Below are 14294 nucleotides of genomic sequence, written 5' to 3'. Positions count from 1 at the left end.
AGAGATTACCGTACATTAATGGTAGATGAAAACAAAAAGCTGTTTTTGAAATTTTAACTTGTATGATTCTTCTTAAAATTATATATAAAAAAACAGAAAGACAACAGCAAAAGGTGAGTCTCGTACATCTTTATTAGCCCTTGATCCTGAAAGGACCTTGAAGCTATAGGCACACCTTTTGTTCTCATGTACATCATTTACAGATCCAACCTGTGCTCTTATGTAAATAACACTGTTTATATAACATCACAAAGAATTAGCTGTTTCTTTGTAATTCTAATGGAAGATAGGCTAGCTATAGCTTTGTATGTGAGTTATATCAGTCCTCTTGTCTGACAGCTAGCAAAAGAGTATTGAACAAAATGTTAACCTATTCTTTTAGAGAGCTTTGAAAAGAGGCTAGCTCATCGTTTCAGTGACTAGATTTGTCTCAAAGATTCGCTTTATGAATTCTAAAGATCTTTTAGTATTCTTTAAGCTAAGCTAACCATTGCCTACCTGCACCTCAACAGCAATTCATTAATCTTCCCTTCTGATCACAAAAGCAAATAACTGCAAGTCCCTAAACGCCTGTTCTAAACTAGTACTACTGCTTAACAAAGTGTTGTTAGTGACAGCTGAGAGTGTACTCTGAGATTTTGCTCTGACAGCAAGTAATTGCAAATTCCACAATGAGATTGTGGCAAGTTTGTAACTGTCTATTGGGTTTTTTCCTTTTTCCCCCCCAGGTTCTCATTACACAGTCACAGAGAACAAAGAAAAGAAAAAAAAACCATGCACTTGGACTCCAATGAAAGCGTTCATTCTTTCTCTGGTCACCAGGCGTCCACTGACTGTGCCAGTTACTGGGTTTTCTAAAGAGGCGGCCTGGAACATGGCAGCCTTCTGCAGGGATGTTCTCTTTGCACCTTCTGGTACCAAACTTCAGTACACAACAAACTTCTGCAGGTTTTATAGAGCTGCCTCTGGAGAACTTCGAGTAAACGTATTTATGAACATGAGAGAATTTGAATGTGTCCTCAGGGCAAAGGGTGGTAATTAGCCTCATGGCACGGTCTTGCTGTCAGTCTAATGGCCTGCCTCTGTTTGAGTCAGCACAACATAAAATCTCCCTCACCAATTACTGCTGCACATCTGCGGAAGAAGCATAAAAATACAAAGAAACAACCAAACAGGCGCTTAGGATGCATACGGTACGATTCTACCTACGTGAGCGCAAACCTAAACAATCAAAGAGAGCATAAATAAAAAAAATCATATTCCTTGCATAGTAAATGGAGCAGATATGCAAACAACTCTTGTATAATTTATCAAGCAAGTTCAGAAGTGGTAAGTAGGTCTTATAACTTTTATTTCATTTCATAAAATAAAGAATACACCGTGGCCAGCAATGTGTTCATCTCCACTGGTCTTCACTGCATGCAAACATGTTTTAATTGTTCATTTTAGACCGATCAAAGGGCAATCAAGAGCACACAAGCTGATATTATGTAGTAATAATAATAATGGATTGCATTTATATAGCGCTTTTCAAGGCACCCAAAGCGCTTTACAATTCCACTATTCATTCACTCTCACGTTCACACACTGGTGGAGGCAAGCTGGGGCAGACTGACAGAAGCGAGGCTGCCATATCGCACCATCTGCCCCTCTGGCCAACACCAGTAGGCAGTAGGGTAAAGTGTCTTGCCCAACGACCAGGATAGAGAGCCGGGTGATCGAACCGGCGACCTTCCGGATACAGATACGCTTCCCAGTCCCCTGAGCCACTTAGTGAATTTAGTGCAGTAAAAATCAAGTGATGTTTGTCCTTCCTTTAAAGTGTCAGTAATATTAGAAGCAAAAATAATGTGGGACTCAAATGATAATAATGAACGCAAGTGCAAATATGATGTATTCTCAGCCTTTTAACTTTTGGCTTTTTTTCTTTTTTGACATTAGAGATGATGATAGAGAAATTCTGGCCAGATACTAATGTTAAAAATAAAGGGGGGAAAAAAATCTAAATTTAAAGTCTGTTTTGCTTGTTTTCATTTATTTGTGCAAACAAAGAAATCATCAGTATTAAAGCCCTGCTGATGTTGAATTTTTAAGAGCATTGTTGGTGGCTTAAAAAGTATTATTCATTCATTTGTTGTTTCGACATATTGGCAGAGATTCTTTGTTCTCTCCCTCAGATACATGAAAATATGAAAAAAAATGTTCCTTCCAAAAAGGTGCTTTTCTAACAGGGAAGCTGCAGAGCGCCCTCTGGAGGACAAGCTATGCAACATCAGCACTTATAACACAGCTGAAGGGTGTTTCTTTCTTATATTCTTTGCGTTTATCGTCCTATTTATCAGCTAATTATTATAAAATAACTGACTGGATTTTTAGTCTTGCAGCTCTTCACACTGTTTCTGAATACTTAACCCAGAACTGAACACAGAAATATCAGCCCTTTATGCTGGTAAATGCCAACTTATTTGCTGATGTCAGCCCATACAGTTTTGATGCCCTTATTTTGGACTCTTGACTAACTGACCAACTGTTGCATTGCACATTCAATAGTATGGCGCCATTATTCTGCATTGGTATTCATTTTTGCTTCTTATAACTGACTTGCGTAACAGTAAATAGTCATTACATAAAAATGATGACTGCAGTGTAAAATGTGACATGTATGTGAGTTTTCCTGCTATACGGAAAAAGTTATGAAATATTCAGCCTCCTGCCGATCTCCTGAGGGGCAACAGCGTGGCACAGTCCTCACATTGCTCTTTTGTCAAACACGCACACTCGAGAAAGAGCACAGTAATTGCCTTGCATGGTGCAAATCTGTGTTATACTTTACCTTATGCAACAGCATCTACTTCAAATACAGTAGAAGCCTCAACCTCGGCCTGAAGTTCAGCTGTCACCATAGCAACACAGAGCTGCAGCAGCAGTTGCCCACTCACGCTCATCCATGAAATAAATAAATAAAATACACACACACGTGGATGAGGATGTGTACACACACACACACACACACACACACACACACACACACACACAAAGAGCCCAAACAGCTGTTTCAGAGCTGCTGGGGAAGATGATTATATTGTTATCCCTCAATGGATGTGAATTTAAACGAAACCCAGCCATTATTGTTAAAACACACACTCACTCCCTTCCTGATGGTTGACTGCAACACCAGCCCATTTGCATTGAAATTATATTCAGAGCAGGTGTATATATACTGTCAGGAAAAGTGCTGAGCTACCGCAGCATATACCCTCTTCTTCCACTTCTGTCTTGTGCTATCGCGCCAGATTAAGCATTCATTTAAGCACAATTCTATTCAAATCAACTCAAACACGGAGCTCAGATGATATAATCTTGATAAGCCAATGCTTGTACATTCTGTTCCAACAGCACATTGAAGGTGGGAAAAAATGGGGAAAAAAAATGCTCAACAGATATAGACAACATTTCTGTCACCGCAGGTGCAGCAAACATTTGATTGATGCTGACAGTAGAATAAATCTGGCATTATTCTCTATTTTATCACTGTCAGCAGATATCCTGAAAAGACCCAACCTAACACTGTCTTAGTCCACCTCTCAATCATTTTTTCACTCCGTCATCTGGTGTAATTTTAAGAATACTGGTTCTTATTGATAAATAGTAGAGACAAAAAAAATTGATTCATCCAAGACTTTATTGACAGTTTACCAGTTGTCATTTCTTGATTGAGCTGTGGTACATGCGAACTAGAAATAGACTTATTTACTGGACTTGTGACTGGCTGGGTCAGACTCATATGTTAAGAGATTGTGAGCTGGTGTGTTTAATACACGCGCAACAAAAGCATAGCCAGGTAGTCGTGCACTCACTAGCAGCGATAGACTAAGCTGTTACGATTAAAGTGAAAAAATACAAAAAGTTCACTGAAGTAAAACTGTGATAGAACGCGCAAAAATGCAACAACAAAACCAATGAGACACTTAAACACGGACAAGTTAAAGAAGCTAACAAAGGAAAAGCGGCTAAAGCGGAAAGTGCCATCCAGAGCTAGCAACAAGCCAGCAGCCTCGGTATCAGCAAAAGGTCAAAGCAGTGAGGAAGATTAGGAAGACAAATGAAAAAGAGAGAAAGGCTCGATGGGGTGTTTTCTGATAAAATTATAAAAATGATGGAAAATGATGTCCGTGCCTGACATTTGTTTTCTTCTATGAATCTGGCGCACCTACACTTGTTTTATAAGCAGCGTTGGGCAAGTTACTTTGAAAAAGTAATTAATTATAGTTACTAGTTACTTCTCCAAAAAAAGTAACTGAGTTAGTAACCGAGTTACAATATTCTAAAAGTAATTCATTACTTGAAAAGTAACTATTGCATTACTTTAAAAAAAACGTTTAACCCTCTGGGGTCCAGGGTATAATTGGCCATTTTTAACTACTTTTGATTTTCCTTCTACATTTCACCTTTAAAAACTATTTACTTTGCCTTGTTTGGTATCATCCTTTTCAGCACAACCCCACGTGTCTAAATTTACAGTTATGGTTTCATTTTGACATACTGTATTAACACAATTGATCTAAAATCAGACAAAAAACATAAAATCAGACTAGAAAAAGTTATATTTTTTACTGTAACAACCACAAACATGTTTAATGAATCATATTTCATAACTTTAAATGCAAATATAAATTGTCAATTTTAAAATGCTCAAGTTTTGCAAACAACAAAGTTATTTGCATCCATTTACCTTTTACCTTGATTTTTTAAAATAACCATTTCAAACTATTTACAGAACAATCAGCTGTTCTGCATTCAATAAGATGCCACACAAACTATTTGTGCCACTCCAAAAAAATAATTTCTGTCCACTGTAAAGGAGAACATCACAGCCTGATACCTGCAGGTCTATCAACACAATTTAAAAACTGGTATCTATCACTTTGTTGCTTTGTCTTTAAGTGGTCATGTGATTGGCTTACCACGACTACTTTATTCTTCCTCAGTCAAACAGCAGCACTCATGCGATTGCTTTGTCCCCTTAGCTCCAGGTGTTGTGCTAGACAGTGATTGTGATTACCGTCCACGGGAGCGCGCGCAGCTGCTTAAAGCTGTAGCGTCCAGATTACTTACGTAGTCAGCTACTTCCGTGCAACTGATATAAGATGCGGTAAGCTGAACACGGCTTCAATTGTCTGTTTGTTGAAAATAGTAACGGACCGCATTTTCTTGTTAGTAACTGTAACGGCGTTGTAACGATAGGAACAGTAATCAGTTAGGTTACTCGTTACTGAAAAAAGTAACGCCGTTACTTGTAACGCTGTTATTCCCATCACTGTTTATAAGGCAAAACATGTCAGGTAAAACTCATTTTCAGTCAAGTATTTATATCACTTTCCAGCTGTAGAACACTTTATTTTCAGCTGTTTAAGAGAGCAAAGATCCTGCAACGTACTGCAGTCTGCGGGAAAATTTAAAGTTTAACAATCTCTTTGAAGAAAAGCGGATTCCACGGGAAGAAAAACTAGTATGTTCAGGCAACAGAGAAAATATTGAAGCACCCCATAAACTTGCTTTGGAGATACTCACAATTCACTTCAGTGTGTTTTTAATCTTAGATATAATTTAAATTTTGCACTCCTGGCAGACCAGAAAAGCTCAAAACTATGAACCAGAAGGGTTTGTAACACAAGTCATAGCACTTTCGCTTGCAGTGAGACGGTGCTTGAAAGTGATGTCAGATATTAACAAAAGGGTCCTGATTTCAGAACTTTGCTGCTATGATTGTGTTTTCTGTGTGTGCGTCTCTGTGTGCCGATCAATGCACTAATCCTGTTAGCAGTCCCGTTAGCCCAGATTGAACGGGCTTGATTAATGGATTAGATGACACACATACGGTTAACAGAGCCACACTTTCTCACAGCCATCGCCGCTCTGTGGCCTCTGTTCCCTGCTACATCTTGCCAGCTCCAGCTTTAGTCCAACAATTACATTTACAAATAACAATGTTAATTGTAAGTCTGACTATTTCTAGAAACCTTTCCATCTTTCTCTCTGTCATCAGAACTGAACGAAGTGTGATGTGGAAAGAGAAGAGTGTGTTTTTATTATTTTCTAGTGCTGGAAGGATGTCGTGTTGTTTGGGAGGATGAGAGAAAAAAGGCAACAAAGGTGTGCGATGCCATTAGAAATACCAGTGTGTTGACCAATGTGAAGAACACTTCTTTTTTTTACGACAACCATCATTCAGTTTTGCCCCTCCTGTTTGAAATGATGACAGAAGGATACAGGCTGGAGTGACAGCGTGTGAGATGCACACCTGTCTACACACCAGCCGCTGTTAAGAGCTGTATCACCCACAGCTCATGCAGGTGATGACAGGCATGTCATATAAAGTTTTTTAGTGCACTCATTTGTGAAAGATGCAGTGTAACAAGATCTGAAGCACAGTTTACACTTTCAGGTGTGTAAGCTGCCCTTAAAATATTTTAAGTAAAAAGAAAAAAAACCCCAGTGACCTCTTTTAAGCACAAACTGTGACAAAATGACATATTTGAAAAGAAACCAGTGACAATAAGTAGAAAGCGTCAGCGATCGTGGACATTCACAGCGACTGCTCTCATTCGGGACACTGGAGACAAAAAGGCTTTTCTGTGGCTCTTACTGGAGGGGAGGTTGGAGGCTGGTTGGTTCAGTGGAGCATGAAACCCAGCGAGAGAACCAACAGTCCAGTCCCTGTCTGTGCTCAAGCTAGCACATAGTTTTAATGACAGAGCGGGAAGAGAGTAAAACTTCTTTTATCAGTCTCTTTGCTCCTTTTTAATCTACATTGACTTGGCTAACAATCCCTTTCACTGCCCTCCAATTCTTCACTCACTGCTCCCTTCACTTTCTGCCCATGGTCCCTTGACCCGAAATTACCTCTCATCATTTGCTCTTGTGTCTCGTTTCCTGCAGGCTTTGTCCTCATTTTCACTCCGCTGTCCCCTCGTTATTCAGACGACAGAGAAAAACACAAAGTCAGAGAGGATAACTACTGTGTCTCGGGCTAATAAAAGAGTTAATTGAACTCCTTCAGTTCAGCCATGGCAACTGCATTTGATTGGTCCATCTTGGTTTGTTATCGCGTATCGCGTGCATCTACCTTCTCCGAGCTCACTCATGTCAATATGACCGATCACCTGACCCCTGCAGACAGAGGTTGTGACCTTTGTGATATCCACAGACTTGTGCATGCCTCATGGGTTGTCTCCTAATAGCACGATCGGGGGTTCGAGAATCCTGCATCGACTCCGTACAGATCAAAGAATCACTGGCCAAAGCTTACTTAAATTGCAGAGGTCAGAATACATTACAGGCTAAGTGAGCAGTAATATCGATCAGTAAAAGGCGCGTGCCTGTCTGAATGGCATCTTAGGGAATGAGTGCAGGACTGCAGCTAACACTGAAAACACAGAGGTCATATCTTTGTTGTTGGTGTATATCACAGATTTTTGCACATTATGTTTATTCTTTAAGTGCTGTTTCCAAATTGTTCTTAATATTTGGCAAACCTGTTAGCGATTTCCATAATGGCGTGGAGTCTGGATGAGAGAAAGGTGTTTAGCTGTCTGTCAGAACATACGCAGCATGTGTATTTAAGGCAACACAAGGCTTTGTGCCTAATTATTTCTTGCCTCGGAGCAGTTGCCAACATTTCTAAAGTCCTGGCTGCGAAGTGTGCATAATGGTTTGTGGAAGAAATATAAATTGAAGTTAAGAGTCATATAAACACCTGCCAAAGTGTAGATTATGCTTAAGTAGGTGGCTCCAAGAGCACATTTTGATGATGGCATCATTACAATTTTCAGACACACATACACTTGAAAACAATACCAGCCACCCTGTCGCCTCCTTGTAGCAATCAATACAGGTTGTGATAGAAAAGCATTGATGTAACGTAGATAATGTGCACAGCACTGAGTTTATGCAACAATGCTTTCCTCATTTTCTCTCCAATCATTGACATTTTTTTCTGACCCTGAATACTTAATCACAGCCAGCTGCCTTCCTCTCCCTTGTTCTCTCTTTGCTCTATCTCTCACTTAATGTGTTGTTTTGAGGTGGAGCTTTTCTGCAGGGATGATTAGTGTTGATTTGCCTGGAGCTCCAGGCCATTAAAACACACATGCGTAAAACAATCATGCCCAGGCTTAATATAATCTAAATAAGCAAACAAATAAATGAATAAAAGGAAACATAGCACCACTTTTTTGGGGGGTGGGTGGGTGGGATGAAGCAGGGGAGGGAAACTGGAGACAACTGGTTGCCTAGCAACCAGTTACGAGTGATGTGTTGAAGTTGATGTCCAACCAAGACCAACAGGACATTTCAGTTCTTTTCAGTGCTGACAGAAGTGGCAGCCAATGACAGGGGGCTGTTTAATAAGCCTGCCTACATGGAGACAGCTATATCTCCATTAATAGCATAAGAACTGTAACTATGACTGCAAGCACAGACTGAGTGAGTGTGTGTGTGTGTGTGAGTGTGTGCAAACAGAGCCAAATGCTGCAGGATCAAGGCTGAAACAAGATCTCTCAAATCTTGCTTCTGCAGGCACACTCGTACACGCACACACACCCTCATTCTTTACCACACACGGAGGCTCATGAATTGAATTCCCAATAAGATGGGAGAGGAAATGGTGGATGATATTTTTCTGGGTTAATAAATACTTCAAAGCCCCAAGATGGAAGCAATTTTCACACTGCAGAGAAGCACAAGCTCTCCTAAGGCACCAAGCTGTGCACATGACTGTGTGTATTTGTGAGTGTACAATATTGTCTAGGAGGGGAGGGGTTCAAAGAGTTTATAAACCTCTGTATTTTTTGCACACACACAGAGCATATATCTAGATTACATTACAATGAAACAGCACTTGAAATATTAGATCTGGGTCTCGTGTTTTAGGTATTTGCTAATATGGTTGTAAATATTACAATGGAAATTGGCAGTCCACGACTGCATAGGTATATTTCTTTGAAAGCACAAAGACAATATCTGTCAATTTTTAAGATGTATGATATTTTACTTTTATTTATTGTGAAGTTAGGACCCAAAATGGTAGACTTTGCCCAATCCTTCAATGGTAAAGAATCCTTACAGAAACTCACGTGTCCAGATCTGGATTGACTCCAAAATCTAAGCTGGGCCAAGTTGTCATGCAAATCCAATCATAACTTTTTGAGAAAAAGGTGAACGCACAAACAGAACGCATCACATAGCTTCCTCTTAACTGCTTGTAAGACTTATTTTCCATTCTTCTATCAGGTTTCTGACATCAGTACTTTGCTGAGGTAGTGATTGTTTCTAACAGCTGCTTGTAGTCAGAGTCAGTGAAGCGTGAAACGTACAGTACGTGCACTTTTTGGGGCGGAGGGAGAAATAAGACAAGATAAGGTTAATAGGATGCTTGTAGCAGCCATATGTGCATCTGTGGGCTCTCTGCTGAGTGACAGCTTTGGATGGGACCCTGCTGTGTACTCTGTCCTGGTTCTCTGTGGCCGCTGGGAAAACTTTTAAAACAGTTGCTTTTCTTTGTTGTTGAATCTAAAGTTTTGTAAATTCGATTTTTTTTTTGTCCATTATAAAGTCATCGAGTATGCAAACAAGAACTGATGCATCAGCAACATCCCTTTAAGTTTTACATTAAACTTTATTTTATTCAGTTTTGCTTATATAGCATCAAATCACATCAACAGTTGCTTCAAGGCGCTTTATATTGTACGATACCAAATCTTCTATATGTGCATGTACAGACAGAACAGACAAAAGTGAGATGGTACGATCTTCTGTCTGCTTTGATGTCCCTCTTTTTAATGCATATATAGGGAGTATAAGTGTTAGCCATTTAAACTGCTGATGAATGCCTAAGGTTGGGATATAAACAGCTCATAGAAAAATGGCGATCTTTAATGTGAGCCATTAAAATAAGATAAATAAACTTGGACAGAAGGGTGCGGTATATACCCATTAACGATCTGAATGGTCCACTAATGAAACGGCATAGAGTAATATGTCCTCTTGCAAAGCGTAGGAGAATAACTAAAGAGATATTAAGCATAAAAACATTTGTATCAGCATGTAAAAAGTCTTTGTCTGTGGAATGCCTCTCGCGGCATCATTCATCACGCCGTGGTTTCTCTGAGCTGCATACTGATTAATGCCCGTCACTGACAGGGAATCTATTGCAATGAGTCGCTGTGGTGACGATTCGATGAACAGAAGGCGAGGCTGGGTTTTTGATGGATCGGCCGACGTCTGAGATAAACAGCATCAGGCAGACACTCCAACTCAATCTTTCTGTCCATCCAGGCTCCGGTTATCAAACAGCTGGGCGAAGAAAGAAATACTTTTAACTTTTCTTTCTTTCACGCCACATGCTGGGACCCGTCTCACTCTTTCCCAAAAAGGACCTAACCCATTATCCTGCACAGTCTTGTATTTTCATTTTTCTTTTACTTGTTTGCGTGCGTACTTTTTGGAAAACAAGTTGGTACAGGCTAGAAAATATTAATTGGGCTGTTTGAGTTTTAGCTGCCAGTGGATTCAAGGCAGCTGAAGTTTAATTTAAGCCGGGGTAAAAATAAAAAACTTAAAATAATGGCAATCACGGCTGGAACAATAACACTGGTTTAAAACAGATAAGGGTTTAAACGCTTTGATTAAAATAGCTGAAAACAGTCATCATCTGACAGCAAGCTTAGCCCCCCTGTTGCTAATCAATGTTTACAGTTTATCTCATACATGCTGATTATCGGTTGCGTATCACTCGCTGTGTAGTCAAGTCAGCTGTGCAAACCAACACGAAGCCTTACAGCATCTCTCTAAGCTACTACATTCCTTCTCAGTCTTGTCCCACATTTCACTTCTCCTACCATTTTTCTAGGAGTATGTTAGGTGAATGCAAATAAGGAGAGGACATTAAATTAGGCCAGCAACTGAACTGGAGTGTATTTAAACGTAGTGGCTGATCTGCTAGACGGCGGTTAGTGTGTTTTCTGACATTCTGACTTTTCAGTGACAGCTAGGTCCCCTCTCTGAATGATGCAAGCAAACAAAAGTCACACAAATTTCTCTCGTTGTGCAACTAAATGGCATAAATTCACCATTGTTGGCTGTATTTGCTAAACTTGTGGACAGAGACCCAGTGGCTCTTTAATGAAAGCACAATCAGAACTTTAAGTACTACAACATGAGGTCAGACTCTTACTCTAGATGCACAAAAACACTCCAACACCTGCGCGCACGCACGCACGCACAGTTACACAGCCTGTAAATTAGCCCAGTCAGCAGTGTTGATTGAGCGCCGTGGACTCATTTCTTGTGTTTAAATCATCTCTGAGCACAGAAAGCACGAAAGCTGCATTAAAAGAACAGCTAGCGAAGAATAAAAGTATTAGTGTTCATCTCTAAATCCCCCCGCATGCTTTATAGCTCTCCTTTTGTCATCACCCTTTCCACATCCCGTCTCAAAGCAAGCTCACCTATTTCTCCACAGGACGTGACTCATTCCAAAGGTTGAGGAGTAATCTTGACTCCTGCTGTGATTTCTTTTCTCGCCCTCTTCTCTTGAGCTGTTTACTGTTGCTTTGTTGCTGACCAGCACAAGTGGTTTTCTTTTTTTCTTCTTCTCCCTTCTGCCTCTCTCCTTTCTTTATCCACGCTTTCCTCCTCGCCTCCTCAGCACCAGCTTTTGTCTCCCTTTCTCTCACTTTCTCTGCAGATTTCCAGCGCCCGAAAACTCCTCCTCCTTCTTCAGCTTGCGGCAGCCAGACTACATCTCCTACATGTCTCTGCCTGAGCTCTCTCTCTCTCTCTCTCTACACACTCTCTCTCCCGCTTTCTACCCAGTTTACATTCACCCTCCTCCTCCTCTATCCCGTCACTATGGAGACACACTGAGCCTATACCAAGACAAGCTTGTGCTCGCAAGGAGTCTAAGTTTATGTGTTTGTGTGCTGCTTGAGTTGAAAGAGTTCAGCAGTGATGTAAATATTCAAAACAAAAATTACATTGCTAACAATAAAATGTGAGATAACTCCTGATCACAGGAGTATCTTTATCTTTTATATTTATCTATATCGCTTCTAATTATATAATAATTATATTTTCATAGGGTCTATTATGGACTGGTTTTGTGTTTAGCACAAAGCCTGGAAACGGCTAGAGTTAGCTTTACAGCAGAAATATACATTTTATGGCCTTTTTTGCCTCCTTTCTGCCTTTATAATAATGATGCTTAGGAATGTTTTATTAATATTATAAAATACTTTACAACACCCCCACTTTTTTAAAGCCTTGAACTTATGCTTCACTAGAAGCACAAGCAGATAAAATAAAATTCAAATAAAATTCTCATATTCCATTAGTGTATTGGGCTATTTCCCAGTAGACAGGCTTCGAGCCCCAGGACCCTGAACTGGGCAAGCAGAAGAAAATGGAGGGATTTATGCTAACCAAGCTAGCTAGTGTTAGCTTCCATTGCATTTTCTATAAATAAATAAATAGTCTATGGATTCCCTCTCTTTTCTGTGTTTATGTCAAGTTAAACTTGAAAAATGAGCATAATTGATTTTCCGCAAATGTAATGATATCAACATTATCACCTAAGAAAAACCAGGTGTCTAATAATTGTTCTTTTAGCTATTATTAGTTATAAAATATGTTGTTAAAGAGTCTGGAAAAGACTAGCCTTAAGTCCGAGCTGTAACAAATTCAGAATAGTTGCAGTTTGACACAAAACACCTTAAAGTCTTTAAAATGGATTTAAATATATCCACTTCTTTGTATATAAGATCTAAAGCAATTGTAAACCTATTATACTGACCTGAACTCCTACACAGTGAATGCAAATATTAATGCAAATATGGGAGTAGTAAAAAGAAAAGAAAGAAAAACGAGGAATCTCATTTCTTTTTTTTCTTTTTTTTTCTAATTTCTAATTTCTAATTGATGCGAAAAAGTATTTTGTAGTTTGTGATCATCTCAGCCGGGACAGTTTGATACCAGTCCGACCTTTCTGATTGGTCAAACTTAATGCTATTAACTGGAACTTCAGAGCCCTCTCGCAACCAAAAATAAAGCTTTAGTCTCTGGCTGCAGTTCTAAACAAGTTTAGACATGTGACAGGAAGTAGCCTAGAGCACAGAAAATTCCCATTCATCTGATCATTATCAGTTTTGCAATTCTCCTTCGTGCCTCATTTCAGAGAAATCCCATCACTGAGGAGGCTTTCGTAATATTCAAATATCTACTATTTACCAAAGAATGAAACATTTAGAAATGACTCACCTTCTCTTATGTCTCTTAGGTCAGGACAACACTAGTCCATGTGGTTACTTTATATATTGAGCGGGTACATGTGTTTATGTCCGTATTAAAGTGTCACATAAATGAAATCCAAGCTACAAAGCTTGACCTCATTCTAGCTATTTCTGTCTTTACAAGCGTCTACTTAGGTTATGCCCCGTGGATCACATAAATAGAGTGCTTGAATCCCTCACACTGGCATCTCCATTAGAAAACAGCAACAACGGTTGAGTCTTAAATCTGTAATTAGATTTTTTTTAAAAACCTTTAGACATTATTAAGCATTTTAAACTAATTTTAAAGGAATAGATCCCACGTGGTGACAAAATAGTCCCCTAAAGACCCAAGTAAGCAAAAAAATATGCAAACTTCAAGATCTCAATGCACAATTATCAAAACTGAAGTAATTCACAATTGGGATATTAATGTAACATCTAGCAAACATATGCTAACATAAGCTAACTTTTTCAGGTGTAGGGAAAGCATATATAAACAGTGTAAAACATGGACGTAGCTTCTAGCTCAGAAAAAGGAAGCCAATGCGAAAGTGCCTTGTAACGGCATTCTGTCTGTTCTATCTGTTAGTGTTGATACTTGTGTCCTTTCATATTTATATTTGCTTTGTTGTCCTTTGTACGTCTGCTGCTATGGCGACTCAGTTTCCCTCTGGGATTTATAAAGTTTCTTTGGTCGGCCATCAGATGGCAATAGCTGTGACTGCATGTGAATGGAAGTCTACGGAAAAAACTGCTTTCGCTCTTGACCTCTGTAAACACTTTCCTGCTCAGTGTATGAGCTCAGTCACTTGTTTTTGGTCAATAAAAAAAAGAATGTCTATTTACTGCACTACTGTTTAACCATTGGTATGCTTGTAGCTGTCTATTGTGAGCCATTTCATTTACTTATCAAACGCTGTATATGTGCTTTTGTACTGTCTATAGCCTCCTTACACATGGCAGTCA

At 39.4% G+C, this 14294-nt stretch overlaps 1 protein-coding gene across 3 annotated transcripts in view; it reads right to left on the bottom strand.

The window, feature by feature from the left end:
- Window positions 1–14294, bottom strand: part of anks1b (ankyrin repeat and sterile alpha motif domain containing 1B) — a 296705-nt gene that overhangs the window by 23618 nt on the left and 258793 nt on the right. The window lies entirely within an intron of this gene.

This window comes from Diplotaxodon limnothrissa, linkage group LG17 (genome assembly GCF_057381915.1).
Source record: "Diplotaxodon limnothrissa isolate DT_005_m linkage group LG17, D_limnothrissa_male_GT1.1, whole genome shotgun sequence".
Classification (NCBI taxonomy): Eukaryota; Metazoa; Chordata; class Actinopteri; order Cichliformes; family Cichlidae; genus Diplotaxodon; species Diplotaxodon limnothrissa.
Note: the sequence above shows the minus strand (reverse complement) of the source record. Positions and strands in the feature narration are given on the sequence as shown.